Source organism: Cryptomeria japonica, chromosome 8, assembly GCF_030272615.1.
Source record: "Cryptomeria japonica chromosome 8, Sugi_1.0, whole genome shotgun sequence".
Lineage (NCBI taxonomy): Eukaryota > Viridiplantae > Streptophyta > Pinopsida > Cupressales > Cupressaceae > Cryptomeria > Cryptomeria japonica.
The window spans coordinates 303,384,825-303,401,184 of NC_081412.1; positions in this window are offsets into that span (position 1 = coordinate 303,384,825).

Below are 16,360 nucleotides of genomic sequence, written 5' to 3' on the forward strand. Positions count from 1 at the left end.
CCTACTTAATCCAATGGACACAAGTTCATTCTCACTGCCATAGAATATTTCACTAAATGGGTCGAGGTAATCCCTGTGATCTATACTATAGGCAAGCAAATAGCTAAGTTTATTCCTGAACTACATTATCCACTGATATGGAATACTAATGAGCATTGCAACAGATAATGGTAGACCTTTCAAAAACTACTAAGTGACTGAACTTTGTGAACAGTTCCATATTCAACAACACTTTGCAACTCCATACTATCCTCAGAGCAATGGTCAGGTACAGGAAACAAACAAAATAATCCTTAAAATTTTAAAAAAGGTTGTTAATGAAGTAGGTTGAGATTGGCACATATAGCTCAATCCCGCACTATGGGCTTACAAAACAGGTGTACGCACAATGACAAGTGCCACATTGTAATCTTTGGTATATGGTACATAAGCCATTTTGCCTATTGAAGTAGAATTACCATCATTGAGGATCTCTTTAAAGAATATCATATCTAGTGAAGATCACAGGGTTGCAAGGTTGCAAGAGTTGGAACTCTTGGATGAAAAGAGAAAAACTACCCTCAACCACTTACAAGGTTATCAGAATAGAATACGCAGAAGCTACAATAAAAGAGTGAGACCACGTCACTTTGAAGTGGGAGACCTTGTCTTAAAAAAAAACCAGAAGAACTTGGTAGAGTGAGAAAAGCCAGGAAAATTTGAACCAAATTAGCAAGGCCCTTTTGTCATAACACAAGTAGTTGGAAATTATGCTTATTGTATACATCTAAAAATGGTCTGAAGATAATTAATTAAATAAGCAATTATTTAATTAATCCCCCTTCCTAATTTAATTGAATTCATTGGGAAATTTGATTAAATTCTCCCTTTCATCTACTTATTAATAAATCTAAGGATTTATTTAATAGGTTCATTTCAATAGTCCCCTTTGATTAATTAATTCAAATTAATTAGTCCTCCCCCCACTTCAATCAATTCTTCTAATCCTCTAATTAATTAAAATAAATCAATTTATGAGTTGTTGATAATTAATTAGTCTTTTCCTATTATTTGAATTTTTAAATTCAAATTACCCACATGCCTCCTAACTTCTAACCACCTAACCTAGCCATCCCTCTAACCTAACCCATTCCACCTAACCTTGGGTTTGCCTAACCCTATCCTATCTTGCACATTCTAACCTCCTTATCCTAACCTCCTATGGTGTGGATATTCTCTCCTTGAGACACATGGCACTTTGGCCACATGTCTCCTCTCTTAGACACTTGCCCTTATATGAGTAAAGCTCCTTGACACTTGTCACCACAGAGATGACAAGTGTCTCTTCCTCCAACCTCTTCTTCAACCTCCTCCAATTTCACCCTTGATATCTTCAGATTCAATCTTGACCGTTGATTCCTGCCACCTCACCCCTGGCCTTGTAAATCCTATTATTATCCCCCATTTTGGAGCAATAAGGATCCCATCTCATATCAATTTAGGCATTGTTACTATAGGCATATCCATTCTAGCATATCATTTGAGCATTGTTATTATAGGCAATTGCATCTTAGATCTAGTTTAATTTGATCTCTTTTCTAGCTTAATTGCATCATCATCATAGCTTAATCATGCATATCATTAGCTTAATTAGTCTCTTGGATCTATCTATCATAATGAATCTCATCTTTGCATATCATTATCATTTCAAATTCTCCATCTAGGTGTAGTCAAGTCACTGGGATTGCTTATACAGATCTGAGAGAAAATCCATACTCGCATCTCTTAGGAGGCGATAGGTCGCTTTGTCATGGTTTATCTTTGTTTCTTATTATTTGCTAACCATGCTTGTAATGATCTATTGAGTGTTTTGTGTTGCAGCTGCAGGTATCACACTTCATAGGCATGACATTTTGGTGCCCACCGTGGGGCCAAAAATCTCATTTTTGGCCTCTCAAGCATCATCAAATCTTCATTTCTGGCCGGGTTTGAATCAAAATCTCATATGAGGCCCTTTTCAGTCTTGTACGAGCTCCTTTGTGCATTGAAATGATAATTCTTCCTGACTTGTACGAGCTTTTAAGGAGACTGAATTGTCGTACGAGCTCCATTTTGCACTCGTAGGGTCCTGGAAGGATACTCATACGGTTAGGTAAATTGTGTCGTACAAAATTTTGTTTATGTGTTTTTAAAGTAGTTTGCATTTTAGGGTTTTCATGCTTCAATTTGATTATTACTAATGCTAACCCTGGTCTGTTTGTGAGTTTTTCGACAGCCTAACTAGTTTTTGTAGGATGATTGTCGAAGATTACGCTTGTTAAAGCTTCATTTCACCAAAACACGTCATGACTACTAATGCATCTATTTTGCAGGTTGCCTAGGAGGACTCAACTAAACTCTATGTCTTCTTTAAATTTTCTAGGCACACTTGTTTTTGCTAATGGAAATGAACAATCATGTTTTATGTGTTTTGATGATAGGCGAGTATGCTCTCAACTTTCTTAGGTGATCAGAAAGCTAGACTCATCCTTTGCTTTCATTAGTGCATATCTTTAGCGGGTCTGCCCTCTCAAGGAGCTAATAACTCTTAGCCATTAAGGTCAGTGAGAGGGGAATGACCTAAGTAGGAATGGCTAACGCCATGTAATCCAACCCACTATAAAATAAACGTGATTTGATGAAAATCAAGTCAACGACAGTGCTCGGGAATAGGTCTCCTCCGTACCTTCGTGTATATCAAACCTTGGTTTTCAAGGCTGGGAGACCTCTTAATTAAGTTTATACCCCGACGTGCCAAACAGATCCCTTACTAGTTCTGGTTAAATTAGAAGCTACCCGATTCACCTCTGAAAGGGTGATAATCTTTGTGCAAGAGAGATAGTAACTCTCCCAAGACACTTGCCATATCGTGCCCCCATTAGCATTTGGAGTCAGATAATACAACGTTGAGAATCTATTGCATGAGACTCAGCGGCCATATTCTGATTAGCTATTCGGTGTGTACCTAAACTTGCAAGCAAAGGTTTTCTCTCTCAGCCAACTTCCTTAGGTAGCGTAATGTGCTTGAGGTCACTTATCATATCGTGTGTTTGCTGTGTATTCATCCCCGAAACAAGAAAATTAGATATTTAAAACTGGAAAACATAAACAAAACATCAAACTTCAATGATAAAAAATCTGTCCAAATAACATTTTTTACCTTTGTTCAGTCTTGAGTTGTATGGGCTTGTGTTTTGTCATACGAGCCTTCTGGTTTACCATTTTGCTCAGTAAGTTTTGTCGTACGAGTCCTTTGGTTTATCGTTTTTCTTAGTAAGTTTTGTCGTACGAGTTCTCTGGTTTATCATTTTTCTCAGTAAGTGTTGTCGTACGAGGCCTCTGGTTTATCAGTGGGAATTGTCGTACAAGCTTGTGCTTTGTCATATGAGATTCCTGATTTGTCGTATGGGCCTGTATGTATTGTCATCTGAAGCTGCTTAACCTGTTGTACAAATTTATCTCTCTGTTGGTCCAGAGTTGTCTTCTTGCGCATCTTTTTCAGGTCTGTCCTATTTGCTCGGTCAATTTGCAGTGATCATAAACACCTATTATCCATCATTTTATGTTTGGATTCTCTTCTTGGTTAGCTTGGTCAAGTTATCATTTGTCAAAATGGATTCTAAAGCTAAACACCTCAAGATTTTCAAGTACTCACCCTCAACATGTTCAAGATCTAAACATCTCAAAGTGCATCATCACCCTCTTTGATAACTGATCACTCAAAAACATAGTTTCTCATCAGGATCTATCATCCTTTATCACAAAACTACAACGTTTGGTTAGGATAACCTTGTCCCACATTGTAGGATATATCATTCCTATTGGACTTGGTTCTTATCAAATCACCAGCATTGCACTCCAAAACCGAAGATAGAAAAACTTGCAAACTTTTAAACACTTGAACCATTTTTTCGTGTCATATCACTCTATCGCATTTACATTGATAGTTCATCCCTTATCAAAACAACTTTTAGACAATTGAATCTTTGCACAATATCTAAGACACATGTATGCCTGTTTTAACCAGAGCTTAGAAATGAAAGATCACAGAGACGGAAATCGAAACATTGGAAATAACTGAAGAACATAGAACCATGGAACACGAAGATGAAATACAAGTTGAAGAAGAAATAACAGAACAACATATCAGAGACATGAAAAAAGATCCCCAATTCGATAAATTTATGGAGAAAATATTGGAGGGAGACAAATAAAAATAATTCCTAATGTTAGCAAGAATCAGTGCTACACTCCCCCAAGATTTTGATGTGAACAAATTGACACAAAAGAAAAGTGACCCTCCTCCTAATAATAAAAAATATGAGGATTTTTTGGTCTTAAAATGAATGACACATCAATTCCTAGTAACACCAAAACTAATGAGGAAACTTACATGCCGAAAAGAGATGAAGGAGAAATTATGAATACCGTTAACCCAGTGAAGATACAAGAAGGACTAGAGATGACACAAGAAGAGATCCAGATTCTCCTAGAATACAAAATCATGGTTATGCAAGAACAAATCATGTTGATAATCCTATCACAACTCTCACGCGAAAAATACAAACACTACAAACACAAATTCAAGATATGCAGAGAAGAAATGTTAGAAGATACTTACTTCAAGAAATTTGTCCTTATCCATTCGACAAAAATCTAAACATGATACCATTTCCTATAGGTTTTGAAACTCCTAGATATGAAAAATATGATGGAAGCACTAACCCTCAAGATCATATATGATAATTTTGTACAATGAGTATGGAGTTTGCACATGAGGATACCTACTTAATGAGATTATTTCCGAAAAGCTTAACTGGACTAGCTATGGAATGGCTCTCCAAACTTCCACCTGGAATCATATAATTCTTAGAATTGGTGGATAAGTTTGTTTCACAATACTGTTGGGATTTTTGATGTTTATGTTGTGATTGTCATTGGTGGACACACACTTTCTTTGAGATCACTTTTGGAATGTATGAATTATGCACAACCGGTATTTGTTCCAAACCGGTATTATGTTGTAGTCTTTAGACTATCGGTGTTTTGCAGATAGTGTTTACCGATCTCAAGTGGCATGAAAACCTCAAGCGGTTTGAGGATCTCAAGCGGAACGAAGCAAAGGAACTAAAAGCGACAGTTATCATTTTCCCAGTTTTCATTTTTGTCAACCGGTAATCTATTTAATAATTAAACCGGTATTACTCCGAGTTACCAACCAGTAATCGATAAAGTTGTATAAACTGGTAATACTCTGTGATGAGTTACCAACCGGTATATTTTTGTGATGAGTTACCATCCACTGACACTTTGATGGTGATTTTGTGCCGTGTTACCAAATTTGTCTAGATACACTGAACCTAGGAACTTGCAATGTAATCCTATTAGAACGACATGAAATCAGATTCCCTTTTAAGGACATCATGTCTAGGGTTTTAGTGTGTGTAGCTGTTAGGGTTTTTGGTGGTTGACGAGTTCTTGTATGTGTGGTCTTAATAGAGAAGATCAAGACTGTGTGCTGTAACAGAGTGTGGATTTACTGAAGACTGAAGTAATGCTGAAATGCATTAGAAATGAGCTATCATGGATCTAACCAAGCAGACCATGCTATTTGCTAGATCATTCACTTGTTGATTACTTACATCTTTGACAAGTCAGAAACCCTTAATCGGGTAGGCCCAGAAAAGTCTTTGTAAATCCTCTAACAAGGTGATTCACATCTATGGATCTGAAATCCTCTCACAAGGTAGTCTTTAATCAGACTTATCTCCTAATAGAGATTGAGATTCCTAACAGGATCCGTTCTGGTAAAAAACATTGTATGACCTTAACCAGTCTCACCTTAACCGGTCTGGTTACTATTCTACAGATAGTTACTTGTGAGTTTCATCTCACCGTGGTTTTTCCCATTTGGGTTTCCACGTCAAAATCTCTTGTGTTATGGTGATTGTGCTTCTGTGGGTGAATGCCTTACTTGTTGTTTGGTTTGCATTTGTGTTAACCGGTTTGTTAGTTAAACTGTTATACCGGTTCACTGCTAGACTGTTAAAGTGTTTGAGTTTAGTATTTATTGGTATATTAATTCACCCCCCCTCTTAGTATTCATCAATTGGTATCAGAGCCAACCTTTCTATAAGTCTAACCACTTGGAAAGAGATATGGGGGAATACACTGTGAGGGAACTTACTCATCGGCTCACTTAGACTGAGCAAGTCTATGATGAACTTAAAGTCAAATATAAGGCCTCTCAGGCAAAAAGAAGAGAGCATCCTGAAAAAATGATGGAGCTAACTGAAAACAGTTCTTCTGATGAAGCGGACATGGAAGCCCTAGTTTAAGAAGTTGAAAAACTGAATGAGTCCAATGCCAACCTAAGAAGGGAACTTGAAGGACTGACTATTAGAATGTGTCAAGAGCTTGAGAACAAGAGGAAAGCTGAAGATCTGATAAAAGACAAAGATCATGAGATCTCCAAGCTGAAGCAAGAGATCAGTGCACTTACCGCTCATCTTCAAGAAAGCAAAGTAGAAAAAGAGGAAATGCAAGGTGAAATAAACATGGTTATTTCTGAGAATGAAACCTTGAAGTTATCTAATGCTGCTATTGCCAAAGAACTTACCAAGTCAAAGGAAATACTTGCCAAATTCAATAAGAGCTCTATTAAGTTAGAGCAAAAGCTTGAATTAGCTACACCGGTAAAGAATACTAATGGACTTGGTTTCTCTGAATAAGAGGAAGGTGAGACCTCTGGAACAAAAGATGGAGCATCAAAGAGGAAACCGACACGAAAGAATAAAGGTAAGCAAAAGTTCGAACCTATTTGCTTTAATTGTCTCAAGGAAGGACACACTGCTAATGTATGTAGAAGTAAGGCTTACAATAATTTTCCTTATTTTCTAAATGATAAGCCTAGACCCAATTGATTTAATGGTAATTGTTATGCATGCAAAAAGTTTGGGCATAGAGCATTTGAATACAGGTCTGTCATGCACAACACCAGAAGATATCCTCAAAGGAGTCAAGGAGTTTTTCTGAACCCTCTGGGAACCAGAACCCAAACCAGTTTAATACCTATAATCATCAGTCAGGAAGCAATGGCTATCAAGCGGCAACCAGATGGAGAGCAACCTGTTTGATCTATCATGGTAGTGGTCACACTGCTACAACATGCAGAAGGAAGAATGGAAACATGAATAATGGACCTTGGAGAGCACCTGGAATGATTTTCTATCATTGCAACAAATCGGGTCATACAACAAGATTCTGCAGAATGAGAAAGAACATATCAAATGATATACCGGTCACTCCAGAAGGAAAGATTGATGTTGAAACTATTCAAGAAGATATGAAGAAAACTTGGAAGAAGAAGCCAGAAGAAGTGTCTCAAGAAGAACCTGTTTCTACACCTAGTGTGGAAGTCACTGAACTGGAAAACTAAGCATAAAAAAAGCTTAGGGGGAGCAAACGGTGAAATGTTTCAGACCCCCGGTTTACACCGGTAAAAGACCTTAATTGGTACGTGATACCTCTCAACTGGCAGAAGACCAGAAATGGTAAAAGGCAAATTAGGGTTTACGCCCTAATAGTGGAGCATTTATTATGGTAGGTGAAGAACTTGTTTAAAATGATTTTTCAAGTCATTTTTCACTTATCAGTTCTCGAGCAAAGAATTTTTTAAGCGCTGAGCGACGAAAAGTGATTTGGATTGCGATTCAAAGAATTTTCAAAACCTTGAAGAAGAATCAGAAGCTAATATCAATTGGTCAAGTGTAGAACATAAAGTAGTAGCTCAACAACCGAAGGAGTGTGTGGCGAAGTGTAATTTGCAAGCCCTAAATTTTGATTTACAAAGGTATTTTCAAATTTATCTATTTATCATGGCTTCCGCATCACACTCTAGTTCCAGTGCACCCATTGAATCAGTAGACTTCATCCAACGGAAGGCAAAATATAATGCCCTATCTCAAATACCCACTGGTGTTATAGTGGAGGAAGGTATTTCAGACTATATTGATTGTAAAATTGAAGACCTAGGATCTCTGATGATCCATTCTCAGTTAAGCTTATTCTGCGGAAAGGACAAGAAGATCAAACTGGAATTCAGCATCTTGGAAAAGAAGAAGCTTCACAATACGGTCTATTTCCATGAAGAGTTTTCAAATGATCACATCCGCATAATTCTGAGCAGAGTGCACAACGATAAAATGTACGTAGAGCAGACGCATGACATCACACCGGAAGCGATTCATGCTGTCACCGGTTTCTGTAATGTTTGTGAAGTGCTAGCCCTAAGGAAGATCAACAAAATGGAAATGACCAAGCTCACTGGTTCTGTGAGAGACCAATGGGGAATGACCATCAATCCCATCAAGGACGATCTGGTCAAATATGCCTGCATGGTAATAGGTTACTGGACATTTTATGCTAGCAAGATCAACTCTGTCTCTGCTGCAATGGTAAATGCTACTTACAAGATGATCAAAGAATATGCATCATTTGATTTATGCACCTGTATGCAAAGGCAACTTCTAGTGAACCTGAAGTCGATTAAACATGACAATGGCTTGAGATATAAGTTTGGACAACTATTGGTTGGGTTGTTCTTCTACTTCCAAGGTTACTTCGCAGGAGTCAGAGATATTCAGTGGTTTGCCAACCAACTGGTTACAAAGCAAATCAAGGAAATCCTTCAAGCAGTTGGAACCGGTTATCTGGAAGTTCTGAACAAATACTTTGATGGGTTCAGATGCAAAATGAGCCAACGAGTGAGAATATCAGGTGATATTGTCAAGAAATATGAAGATGACATCTGCTTCACCATCAAAGTTGATGAGTGCATAATGGAGGCGGTTGAGCCTAGACAGGAAGAAGTGGAACCCATGGGATATGAGGTAATGTATGACATGCTAGATGGGTATGCCTCTACCCTACTCGCCTCGCCCCTTGATCCAAAGGCAAAGAGAACCGACACCTATTTGGAAAGGGTTACATTGGTTGAGGAACCTTCAGTAAAGAAGGGAAAGGCAGTGCCTTTATTATCAACACCGGTTACTGCAACAAGTCCTAAAGTGACCAAGTGTTCACCAGCAAAGAAGAAACCGGAAGCTGCACCCGCCAAAGTCTTTGAGAGAAAGCGGAAGACAAAAGACAACACACCGGACTCAGAGGACAATGTGTCTGAAGAACAGCCTAAGAAGACTAGGCAAACAAGGAAAAAGACAAAGAATGAACCGACAACAACTATACCGGTAAATATTGATATTTCCTCCTACAAACCTTTGACACATTGTCAAAGAACTATTAAGAATATTAGAAGAAAAGTGCTTGGTGATTTGAAAGAGTGCTTTGATGATTTTAATGATGATGAAAAGGAAGAAGTTGAACAGGAAGTCATTAATTATTTATGTATCAATGATCGGTGGCCATCATAAATTAAATTTGAGACACCTGATTCTTTATATACTTCTTTAGATAACAAGTGGCGCATTGCCATAGAGGAGGAACAAGAAATAAGAGAGGAAGTATTTGCACAATACTTTCCTAATGTACCTAAATCGGATCTTTATGAAGTGGTGGAAACATATAAGGGCTTCTTCTTCATGAGAAGAAGGAGACTCCTATTGGTAGAAGGAAAAGTCTCGGAAGTGGTAAAAGATACCCACTCCCTTTCTCAATCCGCTCCAAAGTTGCACCAAGTGGCAGAAGCCAATAGGAACGCTGAGAAAGAATCATAAATCAATCAACTAGATGAGGCGTATGACAGTGAAGGAGTATCAGTCACTGATCAAATGGAACCCATTGATGTTGATGCCTTGAATGGTGAAGATGTTACTCTGAGTACATCAAAAGAAGCGACAGGACAAGAAAAATAGGAAGAAGAAAAGAAGAAACTGACACAAGAAGAGAAGAAGCAACATGAAGAGGAAAAGAGAAAACAAGAAGATAAAAAGAAACATGAAGAGGAAAAGAGAAAAGAAGAGGAGAATAATAGACAAGAGGAAGAGAAGAAGAAGGAAGCGAAAAATAAAGAAGAAGCGAAAAGGAAGGAAGAAGAAAAGAAGGAAGAGGAGAAAAGAAAGGAAGAGGAGAAGAAGAAGGAAGAGGAGAAGAGAAAGGAAGAGGAGAAGAAGAAGCAGGAAGAGGAGAAGAAGAAGAAGGATGAAGCCAAAGAGAAGTGGAAAGAAGAGGAGAGGAAGGAAGAAGAGAAAAGAAAGACAGAGGAAGCGGAGAAAAAGAAGGCAGAAGAGGACAAGCTAAGGGCTAAAGAGAAGGAGGGAAAGGCATAGGGGACTCAAGTGGATACCCCAAAGGCAACCGGTAGTCAAGCCAAACCAGCTAACATTACCAATCCCATTGACCTCCAATCTGCAAACAAATCAAAGTTGCTACAAAGCATTAAGCTTGCTCAAGATCGCCCAGAGATGATAAGGAGGAAGAAGAAGCAAGACGTGATCCAAGCTGCGGTGGACACTCTTACCAGTTTGATACCTGGTACCAACCTCCCTAGTACCGATTCCTCTTTGGCCCAACTGAAAATCGTATGCATAGTTGTGGAGGACCAGGTACAAAGCCTGGAAGAGGTTGCTGAAGCTAATGCCAAAAAGAAGCATCAAAAGGCTTTAGACATTGTCTTGGTGAAAAAGTTAAATGAGCTCTGGTCTGATCTACAGAAGGCACAAAAGAACATTAAGGATGTTCTGGATGAGGGGAATCTACTACTTAGCAAGATATGTCAACCCCATCTATTTTGTGATGATGTGCGTGCTTAGAAAAACAAACTACAAACTGATTTGCAGACATTCATAAGCACTTTCAAAACGCCATATGATTCCTTTACCGCTTATGGGCAAACCGTTCACCGGTTTCAACTTCAGGCTGCAAAAATTGATTTGGAGATCAGCAACCAGAACAAGGATTTGCAGGAACTACAACTGGTTCTACTACCAAGACTGCAAATACTTCAGAAATGCTATCTCAATCTAGATGCCCTGACGGTCACTCAAGAGATGAGTACCTTAGATGCCATGGAAGAACAGGTCTATCAGATGCAAACAGAGAATGAGGTTGCTACCTCATTGATTGAGTCATGGTCCTTATCCATGAAGCATTTTATGCAGGACTTTAAATATGTTTTTGACAAATTTCACTCTTTATTGTCATAAACATTTATTCAGCTAATAGAAACAGGGGTTATTCAACTGTATTTTGTCATTGTTGACAAAGGGGGAGAAGTATGTATTTAAAATTTTGATGCATGCTTTCATGTTTATATCTGTAAGGGAATAGTATACATTGTATTTTCTGTAAAAGGGATAGTGTATATGCTTAGGGGGAGTAATTTTGATTATGGCATAATTTTGTTATAAAACACTTAGATACCAAAATTTTCCTAAGTGTTGCCATCAATGCCAAAGGGGGAGATTGTTGGCATTTTTTATGTTTATGTTGTGATTGTCATTGATGGACACACACTTGCTGTGAGATCACTTTTTGAATGTATGAATTATGCACAACTGGCATTTGTTCCAAATCGGTATTATGTTGTAGTCTTTAGACTATCGATGTTTTGCAGAAAGTGTTTACCGATCTCAAGCGGCATGAAAACCTCAAGTGGTTCAAGGATCTCAAGCGGAACGAAGCAAAGGAACTAAAAGCGTCAGTTATCATTTTCCCAGTTTTCATTTTTGTCAACCGGTAATCTGTTTAATAATTAAACCGGTATTACTCTGATTTACCAACCGTTAATCGGTAAAGTTGTATAAACTGGTAATACTCTGTGATGAGTTACCAACCGGTATATTTTTGTGATGAGTTACCATCCATCGACACTTTGATGGTGATTTTGCACTGTGTTACCAAATGTGTCTAGATACACTGAACCTAGGAACTTGCAATGTAATCCTATTGGACCGACATGAAATCAGATTCCTTTTTAAGGACATTATGTCTAGGGTTTTAGCGTGTGTGGCTGTTAGGGTTTTTGGTGGTTGACGAGTTCTTGTATGTGCGATCTTAATAAAGAAGATCAAGTCTGTGTGTTGTAACAGAGTGTGGATTTATTGAAGATTGAAGTAATGCTAAAATGCATTAGCAATGAGCTATCATGGATCTAACCAAGCAGACTGTGCTATTTGCTAGATCATTCACTTGTTGATTACTCACATCTTTGACAAGTTAGAAACCCTTTACCGGGTAGGCCCAGAAAAGCCTTTTTAAATCCTCTAACAAGGTGATTAACATCTATGGATCTGAAATCCTCTCACAAGGTAGTCTTTAATCGGACTTATTTCCTAACAGAGATTGAGATTCCTAATAGGATATGTTCTAGTAAAGAACATTGTATGACCTTAACCGGTCTGGTTACTATTCTGCAGATAGTTACTTGTGAGTTTCATCTCACTGTAGTTTTTCCCATTTGGGTTTCCACGTCAAAATCTCTTGTGTTATGGTGATTGTGCTTCTGTGGGTGAATGCCTTACTTGCTATTGGGTTTGCATTTGTGTTAACCGGTTTGTTAGTTAAACTATTATACCATTTCACTGCTAGACTTCAATATCCTAAAGATGGGATACACTGGAACAGGTTCTATAGGGGAAAGAAAAGAAGGTATATCAGAACCAATCCAACCTTACACTTAGCAGGCTACAGACAAAAAAGGCTTAGGATATGGACAAGTTACTCTACCAGAAGACACATATTTTAGCCAACAACAAGAGGAATATGAAAACATACAAGAACAACTGGTAATTGAAAGAGAAGAAACATCAACTAAGCAACAAACACAAGCAAACATGAAATGGGAAAAGAAGCAAGCTTCAAATCAACAGGAAAAACAAACTAAAAGCACCTCTCAAGAAGCCTTAAATCTCAATCAAAACAAGAATGAACTTAGTACTAATCAAGGAGAGCTCATAGCAAGGTTGATAGAACTCAATTTCAGTTCGGAAGAGGTTGAATATGAAAGAAGAAAAGATATAACAAGAAAATATGAAGAAACAAATCAAATACTATATGAACAAATCTGTAGATTGCAGGCTGCAAGTGATACATATTCTAATGAATGGGAATGGGATTCCTATCACTTTGAAGAAAATTGCTTTGAAGAAGATGTAGGAGTCGATGTAGTTCACACGTATGCAGGGCAAATGTTAGGAACTAGCTCACTTGAATTAGAATCACATTCAGTTGACTCGGACTTAATTGAGGATGATCAGAAACTTCTTATGCGAGGTCATTCTGATGAGAGTACCATTCTAGACATCGACATACATATTGAAAAATTTGATACATCCATCATGACTCTTGATACTTTCGAAACATCTTAACCCAATGACCCCCTACCTCTAATCCACCCTGAACTCATTGATTGGGAAAATGAAGGACATACTGCCATGGATACCTTTCCAAATGACCATGCCATATCTATATATCTTAATGCAATCAAACCTGTAACAACTCTCACTAGGAATTCCAGCAACACATCTTCTAGTCAAGTGGGTGCCAAATCTCCTAGTCGCAAAAAGGAAAACAAGGAAAACAATATCAGGTCTAATGCTAAAAACCATTTCTTGGCAACATTAGATCAGGAAAAAGTAAAAAGAAAGGACACATCTAACGGTGAAAACCTCATCAAGGCGCTAGAAGATGGGATATTTGACACTTTACTTGCACACTATCAAGAAAGGTCATCCATTTTGATCGAACCAACAAAGGCAGTTAACAATGGGACAACAGAGCAACCAAAGATCCTACATCTAGCCACTTCTCTACCAGAAGAAGAAATGCAACAATATATAAAATTCTTCAAACGACAGCAAATCAATTTCTCTTGGTCGTATGTAGACATGCCAGGGTTGGATCCAGAGCTTATTATGCATCACTTGAATGTCAGTCCCGGAGCTAAACCAGTCAAATAAAAGTCAAGGAAAATGCATCCACATATCGCTCTCTTGGTCAAAGCAGAACTAAAGAAATTATTGGATGTAGGATTCATTAGACCTATAGCATATTTTCAATGGGTATCCAACATTGTTCCTGTTTTAAAACCAGATAAAAGCATCAGAATATGCACAAACATTAGAGATCTTAATAACACATGTCCAAAGGATGATTTTCCTTTGCCTAACATTGACATCATTGTAGATTTAACTGCTGGACACTTCATGTTTTATCTAATGGATAGTTTCTCCATATACAATCAGATTAAAATAGCACCCGAAGATCAAGAAAAGACAGCTTTCACATGCCCGTGGGGTACTTTCTGTTGGAATGTAATGCCTTTTGGACTAAAGAGCGCAGGTGCTACATATCAAAGAGCTATGACAACAATATTCTATGACATGATGCATACATTCATGGAAGACTATGTGGATGACATCTTGGCAAAATCATACAATAGAGAAGACCATATAGAAATACTAGAAAAGATCTTTGATAGGTTAGAACAATACAAGCTACGACTCAATCCTAAGAAATTTGCCTTTGGTGTCACTTCAGGCAAGCTATTGGGATACATTGTTTCAGCTAGAGGTATCAAAGTAGATCCAGCTAAGGTCAAAGCAATCATGAAGATGGCATCTCCCAAGAATATAAGTCAACTAAGATCACTCCAAGGAAGAATCCAATCAATCAGAAGATTTGTCGCTCAACTAGAAGATAAATGTCAACCATTTACTCATCTATTGCATAAAAATGTTCATTTCAAATGGGACCATCAATGTGAGGATGCGTTCAACAAGATCAAGGCATATCTCATGCAACCACCCGTCCTAATGTCACCAATTCCAGGAAAGCCGTTATTACTCTATGTATCGACCACCGAAGCATCATTAGGAGTTTTGCTTGCACAATAGGATAATGAAGAGCCATCTACTACATCAGCAGAACATTAGTGGGATACGAGATCAACTATTCTCCAATAGAAAAAGCATGCTCGACGGTAGTTTTTGCTTCTCAAAAATTAAGACACTATCTACTATCTTACTCCATCAAGTTGATAGCTAAAATTGACCCATTAAAGTATTTACTCAGCAAGGCAACATTAACAGGACGACTAGCAAAATGGATCATGATCTTGAGTGAGTTTGATATTGAGTATGTCGATAGAAAAGCTATAAAAGGACAAGTCATTGTAGATCAACTAGCCGAGACACCACTTCAGGATAATCGTCCTTTGCAGATTTAGTTTCCTGATGCTGATATCCTAACAATCACAACAAAAAACATGACAATTATACTTTGATGGTTCATATACACAACATGGATCAGGAGCAGGTATTCTATTTATCACACCACAAGGTCATACAATCCCAAAAGCATACAAATTAAGCTTTCCATGAACCAACAACACAACATAGTATAAAGCTTTGGTTACAGGTATCAAAATGGCTATAGAATTGAACATTACACAGCTTCAAGTCTTTGGAGACTCTTAGCTCGTCATCAATCAAATCAATGACGATTATCAAACAAAGGACAAAAAGTTGACGCCTTATAAAAAGATGGTTGATGATATCAAGAAATACTTTGTAGAAATAACTTTCCAACAGATTCCAAGGAATGACAACAAAGCAACAGACGCCATGGCTACACTTGCTTCTCTACTTCAGACACATGAAACTCAACAGTGTTATGAATTCCTAGTAGAAGAGTTGTTTTACCCTGCTCATAATAGTCCCGATTCCCAAACTATCTGTCACCTTGTTGGGCATGATTCCTCCCGCTACGGCCAAATTTACACATACCTGAAAGATAATATCCTCCCTCCTGACTTATCAAAAAATCAAAAGAGAAACTTTATTCGCCAATCCTCCCATTTTACTCTTGTCGCGGATACCCTATTTAAACGAGGTCTAAATGATACTCTTTTAAGATGTCTCAAACAAGAAGAATCTGAGAAGGCCATACATGAAGTCCATAATGACATTTGTGGCACTCATTCAAGTGGTCTAACATTCTGGACTTGTCTTATACAGGATATATCGTTCCTGAAACCAGACGCTTTGATCATCTTTGTCTTATATAGGAGGTGTCATTCTTGAAACCAGACTGAATCTCGATCTTATCAATCTAATCAATCAAGCTTTATCAATAATCTAGAACCACATCACCGTGATCATAGAACTCGCATTTTCATCAACCATAGTTGCAGACATCAAATCATTTCTAATCGGGATATCAATTTTGCAAAGATCCAAAAACTCCAAAGGTCAATTATCTCAATTGATCTCCCGAGGGGGCATCATTGTATCAGAATTTATCAATCAATATCTGGGGCATCTTATCAAACCGATATCATCATCAAAATGAGATTATTATTTGAATCAACATGTCATCACACCTC